The 25,323-nt window shown below is 46.0% G+C and overlaps 1 protein-coding gene across 9 annotated transcripts in view; it reads right to left on the minus strand.

The window, feature by feature from the left end:
• The window catches only part of ATP2B2 (ATPase plasma membrane Ca2+ transporting 2), a 354,644-nt gene that overhangs the window by 188,982 nt on the left and 140,339 nt on the right, over positions 1 to 25,323 (minus strand). For 7 of the 9 annotated variants that reach the window (XM_082415644.1, XM_082415652.1, XM_082415649.1 and 4 more), the window contains one exon: positions 5,630 to 5,724. The exons of 1 other annotated variant lie outside the window; for it this stretch is intronic. The gene's annotated coding sequence lies outside the window, so the exon portion shown is untranslated. Of the gene's footprint in view, positions 1 to 5,629; positions 13,040 to 25,323 lie in introns of those variants that run through there. One more of the 9 variants, XM_082415645.1, reaches the window with a different exon arrangement.

Genomic DNA, 25,323 nt, shown 5'->3' on the forward strand with positions numbered 1-25,323 from the left:
TGGGTACCTGGAGATGGGTAGGCAGCATCTGATTGGCATTCTCAGAGCCTTTGAGATGGGCAAGAAAAGAATGGGGTATGAGAATTTAGGGCACCTGGTGAGGCACAAACTCAGACCTCTGGATGGCTGCATGAGGTCAGAGTCTCCAGGAACCTCGCCACGGTCACCCTGAGCCACCAGGCCTGTGAGCAGTGGGGAGCAGTTGCCCCAGCTCACTCAGCGAGCTCCTGGCAGAGCAGGCCTATGGGCTGGGAGGTTTCCTCGGCCCGGCCAGACGCTGGACTCCCTGGAGGACACCCCAAGAGCCACATGGAGCTCGCCAGAGCCCGTTGGGTCCAACAGCCTTGCTGGCAGGGGAGGAAACTGAAGCCCAGAGAGAGAAGAGGGAGCATGCCGACCGGGTGCCCAGCACTGCACGAGCCCTTTAAAGACGCCCCTCACTCGTGAGGTAGGAACCATCTCCACTTTGTACACGGGAAACTGAGACTGGAAAAGTGCAAGATTCACCTGGGATCACAGAGCTCAGACTGGCAGCGCTGGGACTGGACCCAGCGCCCAGGCCTGCTTGTGCCGAGTCCAGGGCACTCCTACCCGGTCACGGCGCCTTTGGAAACGGATTCCTGGCTCTCGGTTCAAGTGAAGTGGGCACCTCCAATAGTCAAGGTGGGGGAGCTTATTTTAAGAATGGAGATCAGGCAAGAAGGTGGGGTCTACTACCGACCCCTCACTCTCCAGGGACCCGGGCTGGGGGTGCCATGGGGATGATGGGCTCGGGGTTCCTCTGCACTTCCTGTGTAGACAGAGGCCCAGGAGTGGGTCTCATCCCAGAATGACAGCTGAGTGACTGATTAGTTATCTGACCACGGAAAGAGCAGGTGAGGGTTCTCTTGTGGTCCTGGGAGCACTCACGTCCACCTGCAAGGAGACAAAGGCTTCCTTCCCGGGAAGGCAGCCTCTTCCCCTCACCTCTCGAAGATCACTGCTGGGAAGGACCCTGGTGGCCCCAGCACCCACCTGCCCAGCAACAGCCAGGTGCACTCCTATCTGTCCTGTGGCCTTCCCCTGAGACTGCATCAACAGCTGGGACCGTGGCTTCCCATGTTCCTGGAGTCCAGCTCACAGTCAGGGCTGACCAAGGGCTTGGGTTCAAACCCACTTGCTCTTCATATAAGATAATGGCTGAGAGAGCCAGACTGGGGTTTGTTAAGGCCAAGTGTTCATGAGGGATCTACTGGAAGCTAAGGAGCCAGTGATTTTGAGGACATTGTTCTTTTAGAAAATGATGTAAAATATTCTTTGAGTCTATTTCAGAAATGTCGTGAATGAACCTGGAGCCCATTCAGAATCAGCTTCAAACAATTAGGAGGGTGTTGTGTGTCCCCCAAAAGGGATGTTGAAGTCCTAACTCCCAGTACCTGTGAACATGACCTTATTTGGAAATAGGGTCTTTCCAGAGGTAAGCAAGTTAAGAGAGGGTTATTAGGGTGAACTCTGACCCTACAGGACTGGTGTCCTTATAAAGGGCAAATTTGGACACAGAGATAGACAAGCAGAGAGGGAAGATGATGTGAAGGTGGGGATGGGGTAATGCACCCATGAGCCAAGGATCACCAAGGATGATGAAACTTCCAACCACTAGAAGCTGCAGGGGAGGCCGGAAACAGAGTCTCCCTCACGGCCCTCAGAAGGAATCAACCCCGTGATGCCAGACTTCCAGTCTCCAGATCTGTGAGACACTAAATGTCTGCCGATTTAAGCCACCCAGCTTGTGCTGCTTCGTCACAACAGCCCCAGCAAACTAACACAGGTGGCAAAGTGTTCCCAGTGTTTGTACGGTTCAGAGAAACTGATATGGTTCCAGTGGGAAGGGGTCCGGGGTCCTCACACCTGAGGCAACCGTTCCCACTGGGGCCACCGGGGGCAGAGACCCACTGAGCAGCAGGTGACACACCATGCCCTGAGATGTCCCCTCCCACTTAACCCGTCCAACAGTCTCAAGAGGGAGGGCTTCTTACTCCCATTTGGAAGACATAAAACTGCAGTGGCAGAAATTTAAACGCCTTGCCAAGGATTGCACGGTCAGGACCTGAAACCGGCAGGAGAGCCGTGGAGCTTGGTCGTCTGCCGCGCCCACCTCCCAAGACAGAACCTGTTTTGAGGAGTTTCCGGGGTTTGGGGTGCATTGCCCCAGCCTCTCTGCTCCATCCCCGGTATTGCAGACTCTTGGGCAGTCTGGCCAGGGCATGGGACCACGTTTTTCTCTGTTCTCTCATTGAGAGCAGGATGCAAGGAAAGGATGAGATATTTACGAATCCGCAAATACTTTAAAAGCCCTTATGTGTGCAAGTTTTCACCTTTCACACAGCACTTTCGCACGCATTGTTCCCCAGCCCCAGCGCTGCCCCTCAGATGGGAATTACCGTCCACCTCTGAAGGATGGCTGACTTACTTGAAAACTGGCCTTAGCTACGACGGCCTAATATGTTGCTCTGATGTGGAAACTCTGCCAATTGGATTTATTTATAGGGAAGGATGCCTGTAGTTTTTACTTAAAAGAGGTTCCACTGGGACTGGTTTGGGGGTTGTTCCTGAATAGACTTGGAGTAAACATTTCCCATGGACGTTCTCTGACTTGATGAACCCCTCTCGGTTCACTTCTCTCTGTGTGCTCCTGTTGGTAAAGAGAGTGGTGGGATTTCTCCATTCTGTTGTCAAGGACTTTCTCTGCTCAGGCTGCACTGGCTCACCTTGGTAGCTATAGGAGGGCCAGGCTCTGGGAGGCCCTCTGCTTTGGCCACTGAGGAGCCAGCAGGCTCTGTGGGGGACAGTTCAGCCCTTCGTGGTCTCCCACAGGCTCCCGGAGGGCCTGCCCCACCCGCAGGCCTGGCCCCAGACTTGGAAATGCAGATGGCGCCAAGTCAGATCGTAGGTGGTCCACTTCCCCCAACTTACACTGCATTTTGCTAAAAGCCTGGACTCTGGAGCCAGAACTCCCGGTTTCAAATCCTGGCTAGGGTAAGCTCCATGCTTCAGTTTCTCCTTCTGTAAAATGGGGATAATGGTCGTGCCTGTGTCATGGGCTGTTGTGAAGGCTAAACGATTAGTGTTTTTTTAAAGCGCTTAGAGTAGGGCCTGGCACATAGCCAGCGCCATAGTTAAGTGACTGCTCTCATTATTGCTATTGCTGTTATTGTTATCAGTTCATTCAGCCAGCATGGACTGAGGGCCATACGCGTGGAGTCAGATGGACGAGGTTCAAATCCCACCTTTGCTACTAACTCGCTGAGCAACCCTGGGCATTTCACTTCACCACTCTGTGCCTTGGTCCCCTCCCTCTTCTGTGAAATGGAGATAATGAATGTACATATATCACAGGCTGGTGATGAGGATGAGGGGCTCGGCCCAATGTCTGGCTCACAGCACGTAAGTGCTTAGTAAATCCTAGGTACTACTATTATCATCAGTATCAGAGTTACTGTGATTCCTGCCGGCTCAGGCCAGGCCCTCCACAGCTGCCCTGGGAGAAACTCTCGCCATCACCTTGGACGGATCCATTAGCATTTGGGGCCCGGCCAGCCCCTCCTGTGTCTTCCCTGGAGTCTCCCTGCCCACCCCCAGCACTCCAGCCCTAGAACCTCGACCCAGCCCTTCCCTGCATGCCTGCCACCCCCCAGTCCTCTCCCAGCTGCAGAGGGATGTTTTCCTAACATTCATCAGATTGCTAGAGCCCTCCAACAGCTTTGCTGCTGCACACGGACTGCAATTCCAACTCCTCACGGGGGCCCTCTCGGTCCGGCCCCCACAATCCTGGCAGAGGGGTATCCCTCTGCCTGCGTAGCCTACATGGGGCCCTCACTCACCCCTCCCCAGCCCACTGCCTTCTTCGCTCTTCCTCAACCCCACCAGGGCCACTTGCTCCTTGCTCCCGTCCCCATCCGCCTGGAATGCTCTCCTCACCACCCTGACCTCTGCATGGCTGGCTGCTTCTCCCATCGGGACCTCTGATCAGAAGTCCCCTCCACAGGGACTGCCCGCCATTCCCCACCCTGCAGCCCTGTTTTGTTTTCTTCACAGAACTTACGGTGCCCGGAAGCCATCTTCTGTATTTATTTGGTCAACTGTATGAGGACCGGGTCTCATGTGTTTGATACTCGAAGGCACCCCCAAGGGTGAATCAGAGTGTAACAGAGACTGCACATAGAGGATGCTCAGTAAACACTCATAAACAGATAAACAGGTGGCCAAGCCCTGGCTCCAAGCATCCTTTAGGGAAGAGCTAATGCATCTTTGTTATTATATAATAAAAGAGGTGGAACCCCAATGGTGAAAATTCCACTACGTTTTTGCCAACCATAAGCCTGGGAAGCCTTTCAACCCATCTCGGGAGGAGGAGGGGGGTGTCACCTCTTCTTCCCGTAATGGCTCATAGATGGCTCTCCTCAACCTCCTTCCCCACCCACGCCTGTCAAAAGCTGCTGGGTTTAGACGCCCGTGTTTCTGTTCCGAATTATCGATTGTTTAATATTCAAGAGATGGCATTAAATAAATATGTGCACAATTATGTAATGTGTTTGGAAACAATCTGGTTAGTCCCAAAGTGCTTGGGCAGGAAACAAAACTTCAGAGTGGTAAGAGATCTGGGTGATCTCTGAGGGCTGAGGAGAGAGGCACGCAGCTAGTCTGCCTGTCTGCTTCCTCCCCTATTTGGGTCTGGAGTCACTCATCTTCCTTGATGCCGGCAGGGTAGGGTAATAGAAAGTGAGCTCAGAATCTCTGAGTTGCACCCTGGCTCTCCCAGCTCCTGGCTGAAAGTTACTTCTCCCTGGGTCTTAGTGTTCTCACCCGTGAAAGGGCTGACGACACCTTCTGGGAAGGTCAGATGAGATCCTGACTCTGAGCTCTAGCTCAGAGGCTGTTCTTTCGGAAGGTAAGTTGCTTCTGACGCTCAAAGGTGAGCCGTGTGACCTCTGTTCCCTGACAGGGGTGGGTCTGGGGGAGCAGGCATGGACTTTGAGGTTCTTAGGTATGTAACACAGGGCGGATCGAGCAAGGCAATAACAGAGGCCCAAAGAAAGGGCTTTGGGAGAACAGAGGAAGATGTGGTTAATCCCAGCTAGGAGCCAGAGAAATCTCACAGAGCTGCCATATGGGCTGGCTCTGGAAGGCTAAGCGGCATTTTGACCCCAGAGAGAGGGCTGCCCCATTTAACTAACATGCACTAGGCAATTAGCATTTATTGAGCACCTATTATGTTCCAGCTACTCTTCTAAGCACTTTACATGGATTATCTTTGCTTGACCTTGACGAGACGGAGATGTTGCTGCCGCCCCATTTTACTGACGAGGGACCTGAGACTCAGTTCACTGTGTGCAGTGATGCTGCCTTCCTTCTACGCTTCCTAGCCGTGCTCCCTATTCAAACGCAAAGACACGTGGGGGGATTTCCCCACACCTGCACAATGGCGCATAAATAATTCAAGTGTCCCCGCTAGAATGGCAGGCGGAAGGCAGCTGCTGTCAAACACGGTTTTCCTGCTTATCAGACCCTCCGTCAGCAGCCCCTGCAAGGGTGCTCTCTTCCCAGATCTTCCCCATCTCCAGCTCCAGCAAAACCCCAGTCTCCAACTCACCCCTCCACGTCTTCTGGTTATATGAAAGGCGTCAGGGTTTGGAAAATAGGGCCCATGTCTTGCCGGCTCTGGGGACTGGGTGACGAAGTTCAGCTCTGGAAAAGGGGAGATGGCATTGGTTAGGGGTGGGTGACCCAACGGGGACTCAAGTCAGCAAGGAGGAGGAAGGGAACAGCGGTGTGGAGTGTCCCCTGTGTGCCGGCACTGGGCTAGTGCCAGGGTCAGGTGGGGTGGAGATGGAAGAGAAGCAGGGGAACCCCGCCCCTGCCTTCTCCATCAAGACCTGCCTGGGTGGGCTTCACCCCTCCCAGGCCCCGTCTCAGGGGAGCTAGTCTACTGCCAGCAGGGTGTCAAGGTGGGATCTCCCTGTCCTCTGTCTGCTGTCTGGTGTGGGCTGCAAGGGCAGAGGGAGTGAGGCAGAGTGGTCGTGGGCATGTGCCCTGGAGAGACAGAAGCCCTGGGGCTCGTGGCTGGACCTTTCCAAGCCTCTGTTTCCCCATCTGCAGGATAGGATAATAATACCTATTTTTACATGCACTTGTGTGTACGTGCGTGTGTGTGTGTGCGGTTTTATCATGTGTGTAGTGTTATGTAGCCACAATCACAATCAAGATACAGAACTTTTTGTCACCATAAGCTTCCTTGGGCTGTCCCATTATAGTCACCACCTCCCACCACCGCGTCGCCTGCATCCCTAACTCCTGGCTATCATGAATCTGTTCTCTAATAATGTTGTTTTTTTAATGATATCTATAAATGGAATCATGCTATGTGTGACCTTCTGGGATGGGCTTTTTTCACTCAGCACAATTCAGTGGAGATTCATCAGGTTGTTGTGTGTATAGACAGTTCAATCCTTTTTATGGGTGAGTACCACTCCATGATGTGGGTGGACCATGGGTAGCTTAATCATCTATTAAAGGACATCTGGGTTATCTCCAATTTTTGGCAATTAAGAGTAAAGCTACTATAACCTTGTGTACAGGGTTTTTGTGTGAACATAAGTTTACATTTATTTGGGATAAATGCACAATAGGACAATTATTGGGTCACATGGTAGTTGTATATTTAGTTTTTTTTTTTAAAGAAACTTCCAAATGGTTTTATAGTACCATTTTACATTCCTGCCTACAATGTATGAGTGAACCAGTTTTTCTGCATCCTCACCAGCATTTGGTGTTGTCATTTTTTTATTTTAGCTGTTCCGATAGGTGTGTAATTATATCTCACTGTGGTTTTAATTTGCCTATCTTTAATGACTAATGATGTTGAACATCTTTTCATGTGCTTATTTGCCATCTGTATATTCTCTTCATAGAAATATCTCTTCATGATTTTTGTCCATTTTCTAATTAGATTGTTTGATTTCTTTTTATGGTTGAGTTTGGAGAGTTTTTTATACATATCAGATACCAGTACTTTGTCAGATTTTGTGGTTTGCAAATATTTTCTCCCAGTTTGTAGCTTGTCTTCATCTTTTTAACAGGGTTTTTTTTGTTTGTTTGTTTTTGTGGATCATGAGCTTTTAACTTTGGTGAAGTCCAATTTATCATTTTTTTTCTTTTATGGATCATGCTTTGGTGTCAAGCTTAAGAACTCTTTGCCTAGCCCTAGATCCCGGAGATTTTCCTCTTACATTTTTCCCCTAAAAGTTTTATAGTTTTACATTTTATAGTTAAGACCATGATCCATTTTGAGTTAATTTTTGTATAAGGCGTAAGACTTAGATAGGTTTTTGTTTGTTTGTTTGTTTGTTTTTGTTTATGGATGTCCTATTGCTTCAGCACTATTTATTGAAAAGGTTATCATCTTTCCTCCATTGAACTGCTTTTGTACCTTGGTCAAAAGTCAGTTGGGCTTATTTGCGTGGATCTACTTCTGGGTCCTTTATTCCATCCCATTGCTCCATGTGTCATCTCTCTGTTGATACCACAAAGTCTTGATTTCTATATAATAAATCTTAAAATCAGGTAGACTGACTCTTCTTACTTATTCTTTTTCAAGACCATTTCAGCTATTCTAGCTCCTTTGCTGTTCCATATAAATTTTAGAATAATCTTTTCTACATCTACAAAAATTTTGCTGGGATCTTGGTAGGAATTGCAGAGAACTGACATCTTTACTATGGTGAGTCTTCCAATCCATGAACATATATGTTGCTTCATTTATTTATTTATTTTTTCATCAGTTTTTTTTGTAGTTTTCAGCATACACATCTCGTACATGTCCTGTTAAATTTACACCTAAGTATTTCATTTTTTGAGTGATTGTAAATGGCACTGCATTTTTAATTATTGTGCCCACATGTTCATTGCTAGTATACAGAAATACAATAGATTTTTGTATGTTTATCTTGTACCCTATGACCTTCCTGAAATCACTTATTAGTCCTAGGAGGTTTTTTTTTCTTTAATAGATTCTTTTGGATTTTTCATGTAAACAATGAAGTTAGCTGCAAATACGGACAGTTTATTTCTTCCTTTCCAATCTGTACTCCTTTTCTTGTCTTGTTGCATTGGCTAGAACTTCCAGCACGATTTGAATATAAGTGGTGAGAGCTAACATCTTGCCTTATTCCCAATTTTAGGAGAAACCATTCAGTCTTTAACCATTAAGATAATATTACCTGTAGTTTTTTGTAGATGTTCTTTATCAAGTTGAACGAATTCCCCTCTATTCCTATGTTTCTGAAGATTATACCATGAATGGTTGAATTTTATCAAATGCTTTTCCTGCATTGATGGATATATCATGTGATTTTTCTTTAGACCATTAACATGGTGAATTATACTAATTGATTTTTAAATGTTGAACCAACCTTGCATTCCTGGAATAAACCCTATTTGGTCATGATGCATAACTGCTTTTATACATTGCTGAATTTTATTTGCTAATGTTTCATTAAAGATTTTCATATCTATATTGATGAGGGATGTGGGCCTGTAGTTTTTCTTTTTGGTATTGTCTTTGTCTGGTTTTGATATCAGGGTCATTCTAGCTTCATAAGATAAATTGGAAAATGTTCCTTCCTCTTCTGCTTACTGGAAAACATTGTGTAGAGTTGGTGTTAATTTTTTAAGCGTTTGGTAAAATTCTCCAGTGAAACTATCTGGTCTGGGGATTTCTTTTTAGAGTATTTAAAAATTAAAAATTAAAATTCCTCAATAATTATAGTGCTATTCAGATTATCTATTTCATATGGGTGAACTGTAGTAGTTTGCATTTTTTGAGGAACTGGTCCGTTTCATTTAGGTTGTCAAATTTATGTGCGTAGAGTTATTCATAGTATTCCCTTACCATCCAATTGTGTACTTGCAAGGTCTATAGTGATATCGCATTTCATTTCTAATTTTGGTAATTTCTCTCTTTCCTTCTCTTTCTTTCTCTCTCCCTGTTAGTCTTGCTAAAGTTTTGTCAATGTTGTTGATATTTTCAAAGACTCAGCTCTTTGTTTCACTGCTTCTTCGCTATTCATTTTCTTTCTTTTTTTTTTTTTAAAGATTTATTGATTGATTGATTGATTGATTGCTATGTTGGGTCTTCATTTCTGTGCGAGGGCTTTCTCCAATTGCGGCAAGCGGGGGCCACTCTTCATCGTGGTGTGTGGGCCTCTCACTATCGTGGCCTCTCTTGTTGCGGAGCACAGGCTCCAGACATGCAGGCTCAGTAGTTGTGGCTCACGGGCCCAGTCGCTCCGCGGCATGTGGGATCCTCCCAGACCAGGGCGCGAACCCGTGTCCCCTGCATTAGCAGGCAGACTCTCAACCACTGCGCCACCAGGGAAGCCCTCTATTCATTTTCTGTTCCCAATTTTATTGACTCCTGCTCTTTATTATTTCCTTCCTCCTCCTTGATTTGGGTTTATTTGGCTCTTCCTTTTTTATTGTGTCAAGATGGAGCTTAGATGATTGATTTGAGGCTTTTCTCTTTGCTAATTATGCATTTAGTACTATAAATTTCTGTCTCAGCACTGCTTTAGGTATGTCACACACATTTTGATATGTTGTATTTTTATTTCAATTCAGTTCAATATATTTAAAAATTTTTCATTCAGACTTTATCATTGACCCATGCATTATTTAGATGTGTATTATTTAGCTTCCAAGTGGCTGGAGATTTTTCTGTTATCTTTCTATTATTCATTTCTTATTCGATTTTACTGTAATTGGAGAACACATTCTCTTTGATTTAAATTCTAATTTTGCTGAAGTTTATTTTATGTCCCAGAATATGGTCTATCGCGGTGTATGTTCTGTGGACACTTGAAAAGAATGTGTTCTATAAATGTTGATTTGATCCTGTTGGTTTACGATGTTGTTGAGTTCTTCTATATCCTTGCTCTCCTTGCTCTGATATTCTGTCTAATTGCTCTATCAATTATTGAGAGAGGGGTGTTGAAGTCTCCAACTATAATTGTGGTCAGTTCCATCACTGTTTGCTTCACGTATTTTATAGCTCTGTTGTTTGGTGCATATACATTTAGGATTGCTATATCTTCTTGGTGGCTTGACTCTTTTACCATTATATAATATTCCTTTCTTACTCTAGTAATCTTCTTTGTTCTGAAGTCTACTTTATCTGATATTAATATAGCTACTCTTATTTTCTTTTGATTAATGTTGGCATGATATACATTTTGTCTATTCTTTTACTTTCAGCCTGCCTGTATTATTATATTTGAAGTGAGTTTCTTGTAGATAGTGTATAGTCAGGTCATGTTTTTCAAACCACTCTGTCAATATCAGTCTTTTAATTGGTGTATTTAAACCATTTACACTTAATGTAATTACTGATACATTAAAGTTTAAGTCTGCAATTTTAATTTTTGTTTACTACTTGTTCTTTCTACAGCACTTAAAACTACATCAGAAAGTGTTATAAATTTGCTTCAATTGTCAAATATAATTTGGAAAACTCAAGAAGAGAAAGAAAGGGTCAATTGCATTTACCCATATTTTTTTTTCCTTCCTGATGTTCCAAGATTCATTTTTTATTGTTTATTTTCTGTTTAGAAAACTTCTTTTAGCATTCTTTTAGGGTAGGTCTTCTGGCAACAAATTCTCTCAGTTTTTCTTCATCTGAGACTGTCTTGATTTCCCCTTCATTCTTGAAGAATATTTTTGCTGGATATAGGATTCTGAGTTGACAGTTCTTTCCTTTCAGCATTTGAAAAATGTTGTGCCACTTCCTTCTGGCCTCCATGGTTTCCAATGAGAAATTCACTGTCACTTGAATTGTTCCCCCCTTATAGATGAGGTGTCATTTCTCTCTCACTGCTTTCAAGACTTCTGTTTTGTTTTTAGTTTTCAAAAGTTTACCTGTTTTTTCCCTTGGTGTGGATTTTGTTGAGTTTATTCTCTTTGGAATTTTGCTCAGCTTCACGAATCTGTAGGTTTATGTTATTTGCCAAATTTGGGAAGTTTTCAGCCACTATTTCTTCAAGTATTTTTTCAGTTTCACTTCCTTTCTTGTCTCCTTCCAGCAGTCCAACGACATAAACATTAGATCTTTTGTTAAAGTCTCACAGGTCCCTGAGGCTGTGTTTACTTATTTATCTTGCGTCTATTTTCTCTTGGTTATTCAGATTAGGTAATTTCTATTGCCCTATACTCTGGTTCAGTGATTCTTTCCTCTGTCCCCTCTGGCCTGCAGTAAAGCACATCCATTGAATTTTTCTTTTAAGTTTCAGTTATCATATATTTCAGTCTAAAATTTCTATTTTGTACTTCTCTACGCTTCTATTTCTTTGCTGACACGCTCTATTTTTTTCATTTGTTTCAAGTGTGTTCATAGCTGTTTCTTGGAGCATTTTTATGATGGCTGCTTTAAAATCTTTGTCAGATAATTTCAACATCTCTGTCATCTTGGCGTTGGCTTCTATTGATTGCCTTTTTCATTCAGTTTGCGATCTTCCTAGTTCTGGTTATAAGTGAATTTCTACAGAAACCTGGGCATTTGGGGTATTATGTTATGAGACTCTGGATCTCATTTAAACCTTCTGTTTCAGCTGGTTTCCTCTGACACTAATCCAGCAGAGAAAGAGGGTTGGTTGGGAAATCCAGCTCCCCATCAGGCCCCCACTGATACCTCCATGGCTGGGAGGTACGGGAGTGACTTGTTACTGCTCCCAGTGTGGTCTCTCCACAATCGTGACAGGGACTGGGGTGAGGTCTTGTCACCACCCAGTGGGGAATGAAACTCCTGGCTCCCTACTTGGCCTTCTCTGACACCACTCCTGTGGGGGACTTGGGATGCTTCATTACAGTCTGGTGAAGGGGTAAGTCTAATCTCCCCACTGGATCGTTGCTGGTGGGGGTGGAGCCACAATGTTTTCTATGGTGTTTAGTTAGAGTAGAGCAGTTTTTGCCTAAAAGTGTCTGTTCTGCTAGGCTGCCCCTTTCCTGCTTCTTAGCTAGAGAGACCAGGTTTCTGTTGGGGCATTTTTTTGCCTGCCCATTGGCATTTCCTCATTTCTGGCTTCTTCAGCTCCAACTCTGGGCTATATGAGGCAAAAAGAAACTCACGAGGAACTCACTGCTATGCTGTTTCATGGGTCCCCAAGTCCCAAGAAGCAGGTCTGTCTTCTCTCTATCTTTTAGAATTTTCTTATGTTTATTTTATATGGAATGTCTAGGGTTCTCAGTTGCACCTAGGGACAAGTACCTTTACTCCACCATCCTGGAAGCGGGAGCCCACCTGAAGCCCTCTTAACATGTGCTTTCCAGCTCCCTGCAGTTTTCCAGAATCACCTCTATCTTCTTAACACAGCTAAACAAATCAGATTTTCTAAGATGCCTGTCATTTCCCATGGGCTCCCAGCTTTCTACCTGACCCAGGTGAATGCCTACCTGTCCAGTCAAGGACCAGAAGAACTCTGGGCTTTTAGGAGGCCTTTTCCTTTCAAAGCTGTAGGTGGTAATGGGTGACCTGGAGCAGAGCCCCAAAGATGCCGATTTGTTAAAACTAGAAATCCTGTTGGGCATCTCTTTCAGGGTCTCTAGGTCTAACCTTCTGAGGTCTCTTCTGGGGGATACAGGGATCTGGGCAGTGTCGCTAATCAAAAATGGCTTAAGCCAGGGCGTGAAAGTTCATAACTTTGCCTCATTCCCCACCATAGCTGCTTCCTCTTGCCTGGGTTGTGCATTACTTTTTACAAAAGGCTCTCAAGTCTGTACCTTATTTCCTTCCCTCCCCAGCTCTGGGAGGCAGGAAGCTCCCACCACCCTTTATGTGTAAAGTGCCTGGCTTCTAGAGGTCAGTGAGCTATCCAAGGCCACTTAGTTCCACACTGGCAGAGCCAGAATCACACCCAGGTCTTGTGACTCTGGCACCAAGGTCATTTTCGAGGCCTCAAATCATCTCTGTATTTTTTATCTAGGTCAAAATGGTTCTCAAAGTGTGGTCCACATGCTCGTGCTTACACGGGGGGCTGAGAAATCAAAATCATCTTCCTAATAACATTTAGATGTTATTTACCACCTTCACCTGTTGATATTTGCACTGCTGGTGCAAAAACTGCTGGTGCCCTAGCGTGAATCAAGGGAGTGGCACCAAATTGTACTAGTCATCATCCTATTCTTCATCACCACACGCGGGCGGTAAAAAATGCCAGCTTCACTAAGGAATGTCCCGGATGAAGCAGTAAAAATGATTAATTTTATTAACTCTCAACATGAGAACACGGAATGGGAAATATATGCATCAAGCGTTCTGCTGTAACCCAAGTATGATGGGTGTTGGAGGAGAGGTTCTCCTATGAGCATTTGAGTTGTGAGCTGAACTTGCCTCTGTTTTCACCAAACACCATTTTTACATAAAAGAACAACTGACAGACACACAATGGTTATTCAGACTTGGGTATCTGGCAGACATTTTCTCAAAAATGAACAGAGTGAGCCTATCATTTCAAGGAAAACAACTGACAGTATTTGTTGCCAATGATAAGACTTGAGCTTCCAAAGTGAAAATTAGAATTTTGCAAGACCTGTATGTGCCATCAAGAACTTGACAGCTTCCCAATACTTAGAGATGTTTCTGATGAGGTCAGTGCTAAGATAACAAATGTGACATTTTATGATATTGTATAATGAAATATGCAAACATTTGAAAGATCTGTATAACTCAATGAGCCAATATTTTCTAAATGACCAGTGCAGGATGTTGCAAAACCATGCATAGGTAAAAAAATTCATCAAAGTGAAAGAAAAAAATGGATTATAATGTACAATATGAAAAGTTCATTGTCATGGCTTCAGAGTCTTCATTGCAGCTAATTTTTAAAATGCTGTCTGTTCTGGGCTGAATTGTGTCCCTCCCAAAGTTCATATCTTGAAGTCTTAACCTCCCAGTACCTCAGAATGTGACTGTACTTGGAGATAGGGCCTTTTAAAGAGGTGATTCAATTAAAATGAGGACATTAAACGGGCCCTAATCCAAACTGACTAGTGTCCTTATAAGAAGAGGGAATTTGGACACACAGAGAGATACCAGGGATGTGCACACAGAGGAAGGACCCTGTGAGGATACAGCGAGAAAACAGCCATCTGCAAGCCAAGGATAGAGGCCAGCATGCCTTGATCTTGGACTTCTAACTGCCACAACTCTGACAAAATACATGTCTGTTGTTGAAGTCATTCAGTGCGTAGTATTTTGTTATGGCAGCCCTTTAACCGAGCAGGACCCTGTGGGGCCTTCTTGCGGACAGACTCCCCCACCATCTCCCCCCACCTCTTGTTTATAAAAAAGTTTTAGCTTCTTAGGCCTTCCCCGAGTTCCAAAGAGCAAATTTAATCAGAGAAGTGAGAAAATGCAGAAACAAAGGAAAACAGTCAAGCAAGACAAAATAATAATAGCTTAGCCATAAAACAAAGTCAAGGACCTTTAGTTCTTCTTCAAGGGCTCTAGGTAATATCTTGAGCCATATGCTTGAGTTGTTTTGTGGATACTAAAATCCCCTCCAGGTAGAAGAAGCTAACTGCATGCTGACCACCAGCATGTAGACCCCAGACTGGTTGAAACCAGAAGGATGATGACGTTAACTCCTGAAAAGCCACCCTATTACCTCACTACCAACCAATCAGAAGAATGTCCACGAGCTGATCAAGCACCCTACAACCCTCACCCTTAATGTTGCCTTTCAAAACCCTTCCCCAAGAACCATCGAGGAGTTCAGGTCTTTTGAACACGAGCTGCCCATTCTCCTTGTTTGGCCCCATGTTGGGTGCCTTGCAATAAATGCTATACTTGCCTTTACCACAACCTGGTGTCAACAGATTGGCTTTACTGTGCGTGGATGAGTGGGCCCAAGTTTGGTTGAATAACAGCCCTAGCAAACTAATATGCTATCACTTGTTGAGTTTGGGTGTAGTATCAAAGAAGAATATCTACAATTATCTGAACGGCTATTAGAATCCTCCTCCCTTTCCCACAACATATCTCTGTGAGGCTGGAATTTCTTCATACACAGTAACCCAAACATCATATGGCAACAGATTGAATGCTGAAGCAGATGAGAATCCAGCTGTGTTCAATTAAGTCATTAAAAAGACTTGCAAAAACATAAAACAACATTACTCTTCTAGTTTTTTTTTTTTTTGGAAAATATAGTTATTTTTCATAAAGTATGTTACCATAATGGATTTATTATTGTTATTTTTAAAAGAATTAATACATAAGTATTATTACAATCTCAGTTTTGACTTCGAATATGGTAAATATGAAGAGATAATATTCACATAAGCACAACTCTTTGGGGTCCTCAATCATTTTTAAGAATGTAAAGCGTCCTGCAACAGAAAGTTTGAGAACGGCTGATTGAGGTCAGCATTTCCCCAACCTGGGTCAATCAAATATGACTGTCAAGATGATTACTATCTGTCCTTTAATCAATCTTGTTTTTTCTTAATAGCTTGCCTTATTAAAACTTAAACATATTTATTTTAAAAGGAAAACCAGTGCCACTCACCACAAATAAAAGATGACCACAACAGAAAAATTATAACAGGATGACCTGATGTTTAGTGGATTCTATTGCCTGCCTGAGGCCCTGAGCCCAAAGTTGCCTTGCTTTCCGCCTAGAGTTTAGCCAGTGTTCAGGTAGGGAGGGGGCCATAATTAAAGACACACACTAGTTCCAGACAGAACCTTTTGCCTTGAGGTGACGTGGAAGACTGAAAGAGAACTGGAAACAGATGAGTTTTCTCACCAGGGGATGGGCTGTTATTTCATACCACCTAGTATCCTCTTAGGTACCATCAGGGGTATACACTCCACACTTAGGGATGCTCAGATTTAATGGCACTGAGGATAAAGGGGGAGGGACAGTGATTCCCTTCACAAACAGTGCTTCTGCCTCCTTGAAGGTGGGCAGGGGAGAGGGTTCTACTCTTGCTCCCAAGCCCAAGACAATGACCTTGGCAACTGAGCTTGAGAGATGAGAAACAGCACATTCTAGCTCAGGCAAGCCCACAAGACATTCTGTGTACTAGCTCTCCTCCAAAACCAAATCAGTTCATGGCCTGTGGACACCTCAACTCAAGCTTGTGTGTGCTCTACTCTGGATTCTACCCCCTCCCAAATCTGTTTTAACCTCGTGTGTTCCTTTTCTAGGTGATGGCGCCATGGCCAAGAATGCTCCCAGCAACACTGATTGCAACAGCTGCTCTGGAAACAACCCACATGTTCACCAGAAGGAGAACAAATCAACAAGAGTGCAATATCTTCATGCCACGGAATACTACACAGCTATACAAATGCACCAACTCCAGCTGCAGCAACCACATGGATGAATCTGAGAAACAGAATGTTGCCGGAAAGAAGCAAGACTCAAAAGGTTACATACTGTACAATGACATTTTAAAGAACTAAAGCAAAAGCAAAACTAAACAATAGATGGTATAAGCATACACACACGAGATAAAAATGTTTTTTTAAAAAAAGCATATGGGAATTCTCTGTACTTTCTATTCAGTTTTGCTATGAACCTAAAATTGCTCTAAAAAATACAGTCTATAGAAAAAAAATAAAAGCATGGAAATGATAAACACAGGATGGTCATTTCCTCCGGAAGAGGCAAGGGGTTGGGATGGGGACACTCACACAGGAATATGCAAATTATTGGTGACATTCTAAGTCCACGATATACATTGTATTATTAAACTAACATATATGCTACATAATTTCCTTTGTGTGTATCAAATATAATACTAAAAAACGAAATAAAGGAAAAAATGCACATCCTCTTACCCAGTCATTTTGCTTAAGAACTTATTCTAACGGAAGTAATTAGAAATGCAAACAATGTTTGAGCCATATCGATGTTGATCACGGTGTTTTTCTTTTTAATCATGGCAATAATCTGGACACGATCTAAATTTCTAATCTAGGAGATTAGTTATGTAAATTACTGAGAAGCCATAGGACAGAATATTATGTATCTATCAATAATCATTATTTTCAAATAATTTTTCATGACCCAGGAAAATATCGTAATAACCTGACGTGAAAAATGCAGAGTAGATAAGATCCCAATTTCTATGACCTATAATAAGAAATGTATTATGTTTATAGCCTAGAAAAAAAAAGATATAGTAATTTTGAAAGACATAGTGTTCCCCAAATGTCAACACTGTGGGGTAAAGGTTTCGGTTCTTCTATAAAGTGTCTCTATTTCCCTGTTTTCTATAGTAAACATGCATGTAGGAAAACATGCTTGCACATGGTACATCAGTCAGGAAGACGGGCTTGCCCATCCCCCAGCACTCTCACAGCCCCCTCCCTTCAAATGATTATCCCATCGTCCCGAGGCTGGACCTTAGTCTGATAAGCCTCCATCAGCCTGACTCCATCAGGGGGCAGAGGAGGGAGGGAAGGAGGCCTCTCACATCCCCTCCCTCCCACCCTTCAGTCTCCCCACTGAAGACCAAAGACCCTCTCACCTTCAGTCTCCCCACTGAAGACCAAAGACCCTCTCAGTGTGCCCCTTGCCCACCTCGGTCCAACCTCTCCTTCCCTGGCCCACCCTACCCAGTCCCTCTGTCCAGGGTTACCTATGGGGAACAGAGGAAGGGTCTGGGTCCCGGGGCTTTGCCTGGCTCTGCCCCAGCCGCCAGCCAATACACCCCTACGTGGGGGCACGGCGGGGTCACACCTAGGACAGCTCCACTCCAGGCCCCAACCCGAGGCCTGCCAGGGATCCTCCCTTCTGACGCCACTTTCCCATCACTTCCCCTCTCTAGAGACAGAAACCAGCCCCCAAAGTCCCCTCACCACATGTACATCTTCTCCCTCGATGAAGCCATGTGCCTATGAAATTGATAAAGGATGGCCTCTGGGCCTCACTGCTCCACTTTACAAATGGGGAAGCGGAGGCTCTCAGAGGGAAGACTGTGTACCTGAGGGCGCACGGCTGAAGGTGGCCAAGCCAGGATTCGAACTCAGGTTGCGTGGCTCTCAAAGCCGGTAGATTCTGCTGCCCCACGTGTCAGACCTGTTGCCCCCACCAGCGAGCGCTGTGCTCTTGTGCAATGTCCTCTCTGAGTCAAAAATAAACCGAGGCTCAGTTCTGCTGTGCCATCTGCTACACATCAACTCCGAGGCAGGGATGTTGACTTGCTGTGTAGAGAGGGTGCACTCTCGCAGTCGGAATTGAGCAGCGAGCTTCCCTGGCTGGAGGTCGGGGAGGGGAGAGGGGCTTGGGGCAGGGTAGGGGGCAGAGGGGCCGGGGCAGGCACAGTCCTTGACAGGTGGTGGGGGAGAGCTGTGGGCTATGAGCCAGCATCCCTGGGCCAAAGCTGACTGCCGCTGAGGCTGGGTGGCCTTGGGCAAGTCCTTTCCCCTCTACTGAGCCTCAGCTGCCCCACTACAAGGGGTTGGAACATTTGATTCTTTACAGGCCTGACAAGGTCATATTCTACGGCTGCAGGTCTTGGGGGGCTGCCTCCACACTCCTGGCCCTTTGGGGTCGACAACAGCCAGTGGGGAGGAGAGAGGATTCTTGGAGAGAGGAACTGGCTGGCCCAAGGTCACACCATTCCTAACAACAATAACATCAACAGCAATGATAATAATGCTTCCCTACTCATAAGATGCACGCAGCTTGTATCTCCCAAAGCACTCCCATGCCCGTTATTTCATTCACAGTCCCCATTTTACAGATGATGAAACAGGATTAGAGAGGGAGAGGGGGCAGCCTAATGCCACACAGCTGTCCTGTGGCAGGGAGGACAGATCCTTATTCCCATGCATCTGTTCCATGAAACTTCTGAGTCTTAGTCCCCAGGGAGCTGTAGGCATGAACTTTCCAGATACCTGTCCAGGGAAGCCCCTTGTAAGGCAAAGTCCAAAAGTGGGAGGGACTCTCCACCCAGGAAATTCCTCAATTTAGGCATTTGCTGAACCTGTTTCCTGTGTTACAAAAATAACCACAGGGAATCCCAGGTGGAGGGTTTGCCCAACGCCCTCCACATGCGTTTTGCTCACTTCCAAGGCAGGTGGGAGGAGCAATGGGTGAGGAGTCCAGTCCTGGCACTTCCCGCTTAGCCATGTGCCTTGGGATGAGTCCCTCTCTGTAAAGTGTGGGGTTGGACAAGGTGGCTCCCAGGGTCCTCACCATTCCAAGCACTGTCCCCGTCATTACTGGAGGCATGTCTGTCATTTCTCATTCATCTTTTGTCAGCCAGGAGCGGCCATGAATGCTGGATGGCCAGAACCCTGCTGGCTAAGTTCACTGCTTGTACCCTAGTATCTGGTACTCCGTAGGACCATGTTACCACTTGTAGATTGATGGTGGGGTTCTAAGGAGCAAATCCCGAGGACAGCTGTTTTGTATCACACAGAGGGTCCTGGGAAAAGGCCCCTCGAGGCCGTCACTCATTGAGCGCTTAATATGCGTCAGGGTCTATTCTCCAAATTTTATTTTTATATTTTTATATTTTAACATCTTTATTGGAGTATAATTGCTTCCGAACTTTAAATAATCCTACTTAATCCTCACAGTGACGGCTAAGAGTACAGAGATGCTGCTGTTGCCCCACCCATAATCCCACAGATCTAACCACTGTGGTGTCATTTCCGCCACAGATTCTGCATCTCTTTGCTAGAGGACCTTCTCTGGCGGGCAGAGAATCCACAAATTCTAGAGAAGTAATGCCGCTCCCCCTACCCTGGCAGCCCTTGGCCAATGATTGATGGGAGCTGGGAGTTGGTGTATAAATACCCCAGCTCCCTTGCCCCTTGGGTGGGAAAACCATGAGCTATGGGCTCTGTGCTAGCTCTGAGTCCCCCAGAGCAACTGAGCCTCAGTTGCCTATACTGATAATTAACTTGCTTGAAAACACCTCCTGCCCGTTCCTGTCTCACTTTCCTGTTCCCCTACTTGCATTCCTGTGCCTCCCAAATAAATTATTTACACTTGAATCATTGTCTCATGGTCTGCTTCTGGGAGAACCCAGGCTGAGATGAAAGGCACTGATATTATTCCCATGTTGATAGGAAAGAAGCTGACGCTCAGAGAGGGGTAACTTTCCCAGAGTGACGTGGAAAGCTCAGATCTGAACCCAGGCCTGAGATGTTCTGTTTTAATCATCACATATTCCAGGAGGAAAGAACTAAGAGTGTGATTGAAAGTCTAGTGAGAGAATGGCCATGGAAGAACATTCACTCACTCACTCACTCAATCATTCAAAGACTCTTTATTGAAATCAACTGCTTGTCAAGTCCTAAACTGGGTGCTGAGGGTACACTGGTTAAATGCACCAGCTCTAGAATCTTGGGGACCTGGGCTCAAATCCAGGGTCCAACCATGTGGCAGCTGTGTGACACGGGCAAGTGATTCAACCTCTCCTGACCTCTGGTTTGTCATCTGTCAATGGAGGATCATGGTGGTGGCTATCACACAGGCTGCTAGGAGAGTAAACAGGCTCACATGTATGAATAAGTGCTCAATATGCATCAGCTATAAGATGATGGTAAAATCAGTGCTGAAAACTGGGAAGTGATATGTGGCAGCAATACTATTGTTTTTAGCATGTCTTATCACTTAGGGCAGTCTGTGGTTAAAATAAATAACTATGAGTTCCAGAGGAGTTGAAAATTTGCACTTCCCCCTACTTTTCCTTCCTCTCTCCCTCCTTCCCTCCCCTTCCTTCCTTTCTTTTTCCCACCCACCCAAAACCCCTGCCCTCTGCTCCTTGCCAGCCTCTGTGCTAGGCACGGGGACACAGAGATGACAAGACTCTGCTCCCAGGGGGCTCTCAGGGCCCGGGAGGGATTGAGGAGGTAGACAAGGGAACCACATAGCTCAATGTGGTGAACAAAGGCCCACACAATGGCAGGAGAGCACGAGGAGGGGCACTTGAGCCTGCTCATTGATGCTGAAATTAAGGGGAGTCAGAAAGGTTAAGTCACCTGCTCAAGGCCACAAAGCAAATAAATGGTTGTTCTGACTCCAATTTCATATGATTTCTGGTATCCTGCCATGTGGTCACATTCTGTTATGAGCCCCAAGAAAATCATAATAACAGTGACTTCTATTGCAAGATAGGTCTTGGGGACTCAGCCCAAGGGAATCTTTTGTGGCTGACTAGCTACAGAGAACAGAGCCTCTGAAGTCTCAATAGTATGAGCAACCGAAGAGTTGAGAACAATATGAAAGCAATAAATATTTATTTCAAAGGTAAGCTGATAAGACATATTTTTCTAAGAATTAGAAGCTGAGCAAATAGTAGAAATGTGACAAGACACTTTACTGAAGAATAAGTTGGAACTTAGGGCATTTTACCTTGCTGCAGATTACTGTTTTTCTTTTCAGTCATCTCAAGATTAATTCAACCACATAAAAATATCTTTATTTTTTCCTCTTTAACACAGAAATAAATTAGATCCTAATTCTATAAATCAGATTTTTGTTTTGTTTGTTTACAGAAAGCACATTTTTCTCTGATTTTTTCTTTTTTCTTTTTTTTTTTTTAAGACCTGGAGCCATCTGAGATACAGTTCTCTTATCTTTTGGGGTTAAAAACTTCTCCCTTCCAGAAGGAGACATTCTAAATGCTCCAATGAAAGTCACCCAGAACCCAGGTTTTCATATACAGAAATTCATTTTATAGAAACCTTGTCAAGACAATTCCAGGAACCCAGGCTGCCTGGGCACCAACATCACACACTCTTCTGATTATGGTGAGGATCAGTGTCACCCCAAACTCTACCAAATGAGCTGCAGGAGAGTTTTAAATAGTAGGAAATCCATGCCGGCTGAGGTCATGGTGAAAAGGAAGGGGAAACATTCACAGTTGCTCTGGGAGAGAAGGAAGCTGTTAGGCAGAGCGGCCAAGACCTGATGTAGAACAGAGCACAAACTCCAATCAGGCCAGGCTGCTGGCAGGATGTGACTCAGCCTGCTGCCCCGCTGGCTGAAAGGGCAGTCTGGCTTTTCTCGACCCAGGTCAAGCAAGTTTAAGGCTCAGACAGGCCTGAGGTTGGTGGGAACGCCTGTGGACCCTTTCCACCCCCTCCCCTCTCATTTATGGCTATTTCCCTCTGGCCTGAGCCAGACAGCAGAGCGGTTCACCTAGCAGACTCCAGCCAGAGGCAGCCAACATGCAAAGTCACCGGAATGACTATGCAAATATTTTCTATCCCCCTCCCCCATCAACACAGGGCCTCCCAAGCTGAGCTCGAGTCCTAATTAGTTCACAGGACAGTGAATTGAGTACATGATGGAAGAACAATTAGTGAATTCAGTGGGGAAAGAGGAAAGACACAGCCCCTGGAGAAGCAGGTAGTGCTGTTTTAGGACCAGGCGAGGCAAAGGTGAATGGATGCCCACATACTGCAGCACAGTGAAGATGGAGCAAGAGTGCCAGCCTCAGCAGCTCAGATCCAAGCTAGGACCTGTGATCGCCGTGGCTGCGATCTGCAAAGTATGATCCTCAGTACCACGTCCTTTCCCTTTAATACTCAGTTACCACATGCATCCTCCACAGGCCCAGCTTTGCACTACGAAGAAGTTTTGAAGTTTCGTATAAAGAAATATTCCCCTTAAACCGTGCTTCCAGTTTATGTGAACTTATATTTAGAAATAGATTTTTCTTTCTTTTTATCAGAAATCGAGTTCACACTTCTAGCCCAGCAACCGGACACAACTGCTCACAATTACGTTTCATTTCAAAAAGAATAAAATGTATCATAGTTACCTGTTTTGCTGTCTCTGGGTCCAAAAGCTAACTAAGGAGCCCGGCCGGCCATAGAGGGGGAGGTTTGAGGGCTGGTGCAGAGAGCCGGGGCTGCGAGTGCCCTAGCCATGCGGTCACAGGCACGGGTCAGTTTCCCCACCTGTACAGTGTGGAGGCCGGCCTCTGCCTGGGCTGCAGGAAGCAGGGCATAAGGTCTGGCTGGGACGGCTCTCTAGGGCCCTCAGCAAATGGAAGTGAAGGAACATTAGCCTTGCTTTTGAACAATGTCAAAAAGTTGCATAAGGAGGGTAGCCGTGCTTATTGTGGGGCACGGTTCTGGCTTTCTGGAGCAATCTTGTGCAGCATTTCTGCAGCCCGAGAGGGAACACCCTTCCCATGGCCTCCGCCTCGCCTCGCCTCAGCGCTGGGTGGTGACTCAGAGTGCTGCAAGGGGCGTGGGCGGGAAACCACTTAGGCATCACCATGGAATCTGGCAGATTTGCCCCCGTGGAGCTGCTCTGTAAAGAAAAGGGGAAGAGGGGCACTTCTCCCTCCCGCAAGGTGAGTGGGGCGTGAGGGAGCAGCTTTCATCAGCCGAACCCCCTCCCTGCCAGAGCGGCTGGACGCAGAGGACCTAAAGCATGTGGTGGCACAGGCTTCTGGGGTCGGGGGGCGAGTCCCACCTATGCGGACTCCTCCCCCCTGCAACGGGTTCAAACACCCCTCCGACCCTTCACGTCAGGAAGGCAACACAGAAGCCTTCCGAGCACCACGCCTGTGTGCTGGGCCCCCTACCAAGCCTTCTGCGCGCTTTGCTTCAGCCCATCCTCACAACGACCGATTCTCATGCCCATTCTACAAATGAAGAGGCTGAGGCTGAAAGCACGTCACACTGCTGCCCTGAGGCAGAGCTCGGATTCCAACGAGATATTCCCAGTGCTCTGAAAAGTTTCGGGAGACCCCCAAACGGGTGTCTGTGGGCACATGAGGGCAGGAGAATGTTCCCGAAATGCAACTGTTGGGGCCACAACAGCTCAGGGTGGAGGCGCTCATTTTAGGCAGCTGCCATTTTTTAAGGAATTTTTCTGCGCTGTCTCATGTACTTTTCTTGACAGTTCTCTGCAGCAGGTGCTAATATTTCTATTTCACAGGTGAGGAGGTGGATTTTGAGTTGCTTCCCAAGGGCACCCAGCCATTCACTGTCTTGACCACTGCCCTCTGTGACCCCTGGCCTCCAGCTCCTCATCTGTGCAATGGGGACTTGAAATCACACCCTCCAATTCGTCAGGGTTAAATGAGGGAACAGAAGGGAAACGCTTTAGAAACTGCAAAATGCCACCCGAATACCAAGGAGTATTATTATTTACTGAAATAGCTTAGTGGGGAGAGTGCGAGTGAGGCTGAGAATGACAAGGTTCGGGGGAGGCAATCCTAGATTCGTCAGAGCGCTTAAGTGGCATTCTTCCCTGGACTGCAAGCTCCCGAGAGCAGGGACCGTATCTCGTGTGCCTCGGTTCCCAGCTCTGGGTATGGCACAGAAAGAGCCCTTGAAAAATCTTGGCTGAACTATTCAGGATTAATTCAGGACAGCAGGAGAGGGTAGAGGGGAAGAAAAATACATTCAAGGGCTGGAGGTGGCCTTAGGGCGATCAGAAAATGGATCTTCCAGATGGGGACACTTTTGAGAATAAAAAGGACATTTTTAATAGTCACGATAAGCCAGGACTGTTCTAGGCCAACCAGGACATATGGTCTCCCTATTTGCTGATCATTTTATCTGATCCCCACGTTGCGAGGGAAACTGAGTCCCAGCAGGAGGCACGGAGCCAGGCACAACCCAAGGCTCCCTGTGCCCTCACAGGCCTACTTTAAAAAGAGCCAGAACAGCAGCTACGAGTGGGTGGAGCTTGCTTTTGAGGGCCTGCAGCTCTCTGGAAGGAATTGGGTGTTCTCCATATAGCCCAAAGTTTCTGCTGGGTAAATATCAACACTTCTGGTCCGGTTACTAAGGGCCTGAGGAGTTGCTAAGCGGCCGTATGACCTCATGAGGGCTACTGTTCAGCGTTCAATAAGCCTCCTTGAGTGACATTCCTCAACTCCCAAATCCCAGGGGCCCCTGGGGTTCTGTGAAAAGACACAGAGAGATTATAACGAGCAGGAACAATTGACAGAAACACGGTTGCTTTCTTGGGTAGGGGGTGGAGGGGCTGCAGCCCTTCAGAGCAGAGCACGGGAAGTTTGGGTACCCAGTGAGAGCCGTCAGCAGCTGATACTAGCAGCACAAACACCCCAGGAATAGAGAACTAACCCATGAACAGTGCCTGAGCCTCTCTAATCCTCCTGAACAGACATCATCTCTGTTCCCAAAGCGGCCATATGGGCGGGGAGGTTGTAATGATCACCCCATTTCAAAATATAGGAAGCTGAGGTCCAGAGAGAAGAAACAGCTGCCCAAAGCCTCCCCAAATGTTTGCCAGGTGTGGGGAACAGAATAGCCTCCACCCAAAGACACCCGTGTTCTAA

The sequence above is a fragment of the Balaenoptera physalus genome (assembly GCF_965194825.1).
Source record: "Balaenoptera physalus genome assembly, chromosome: 11".
Classification (NCBI taxonomy): Eukaryota; Metazoa; Chordata; class Mammalia; order Artiodactyla; family Balaenopteridae; genus Balaenoptera; species Balaenoptera physalus.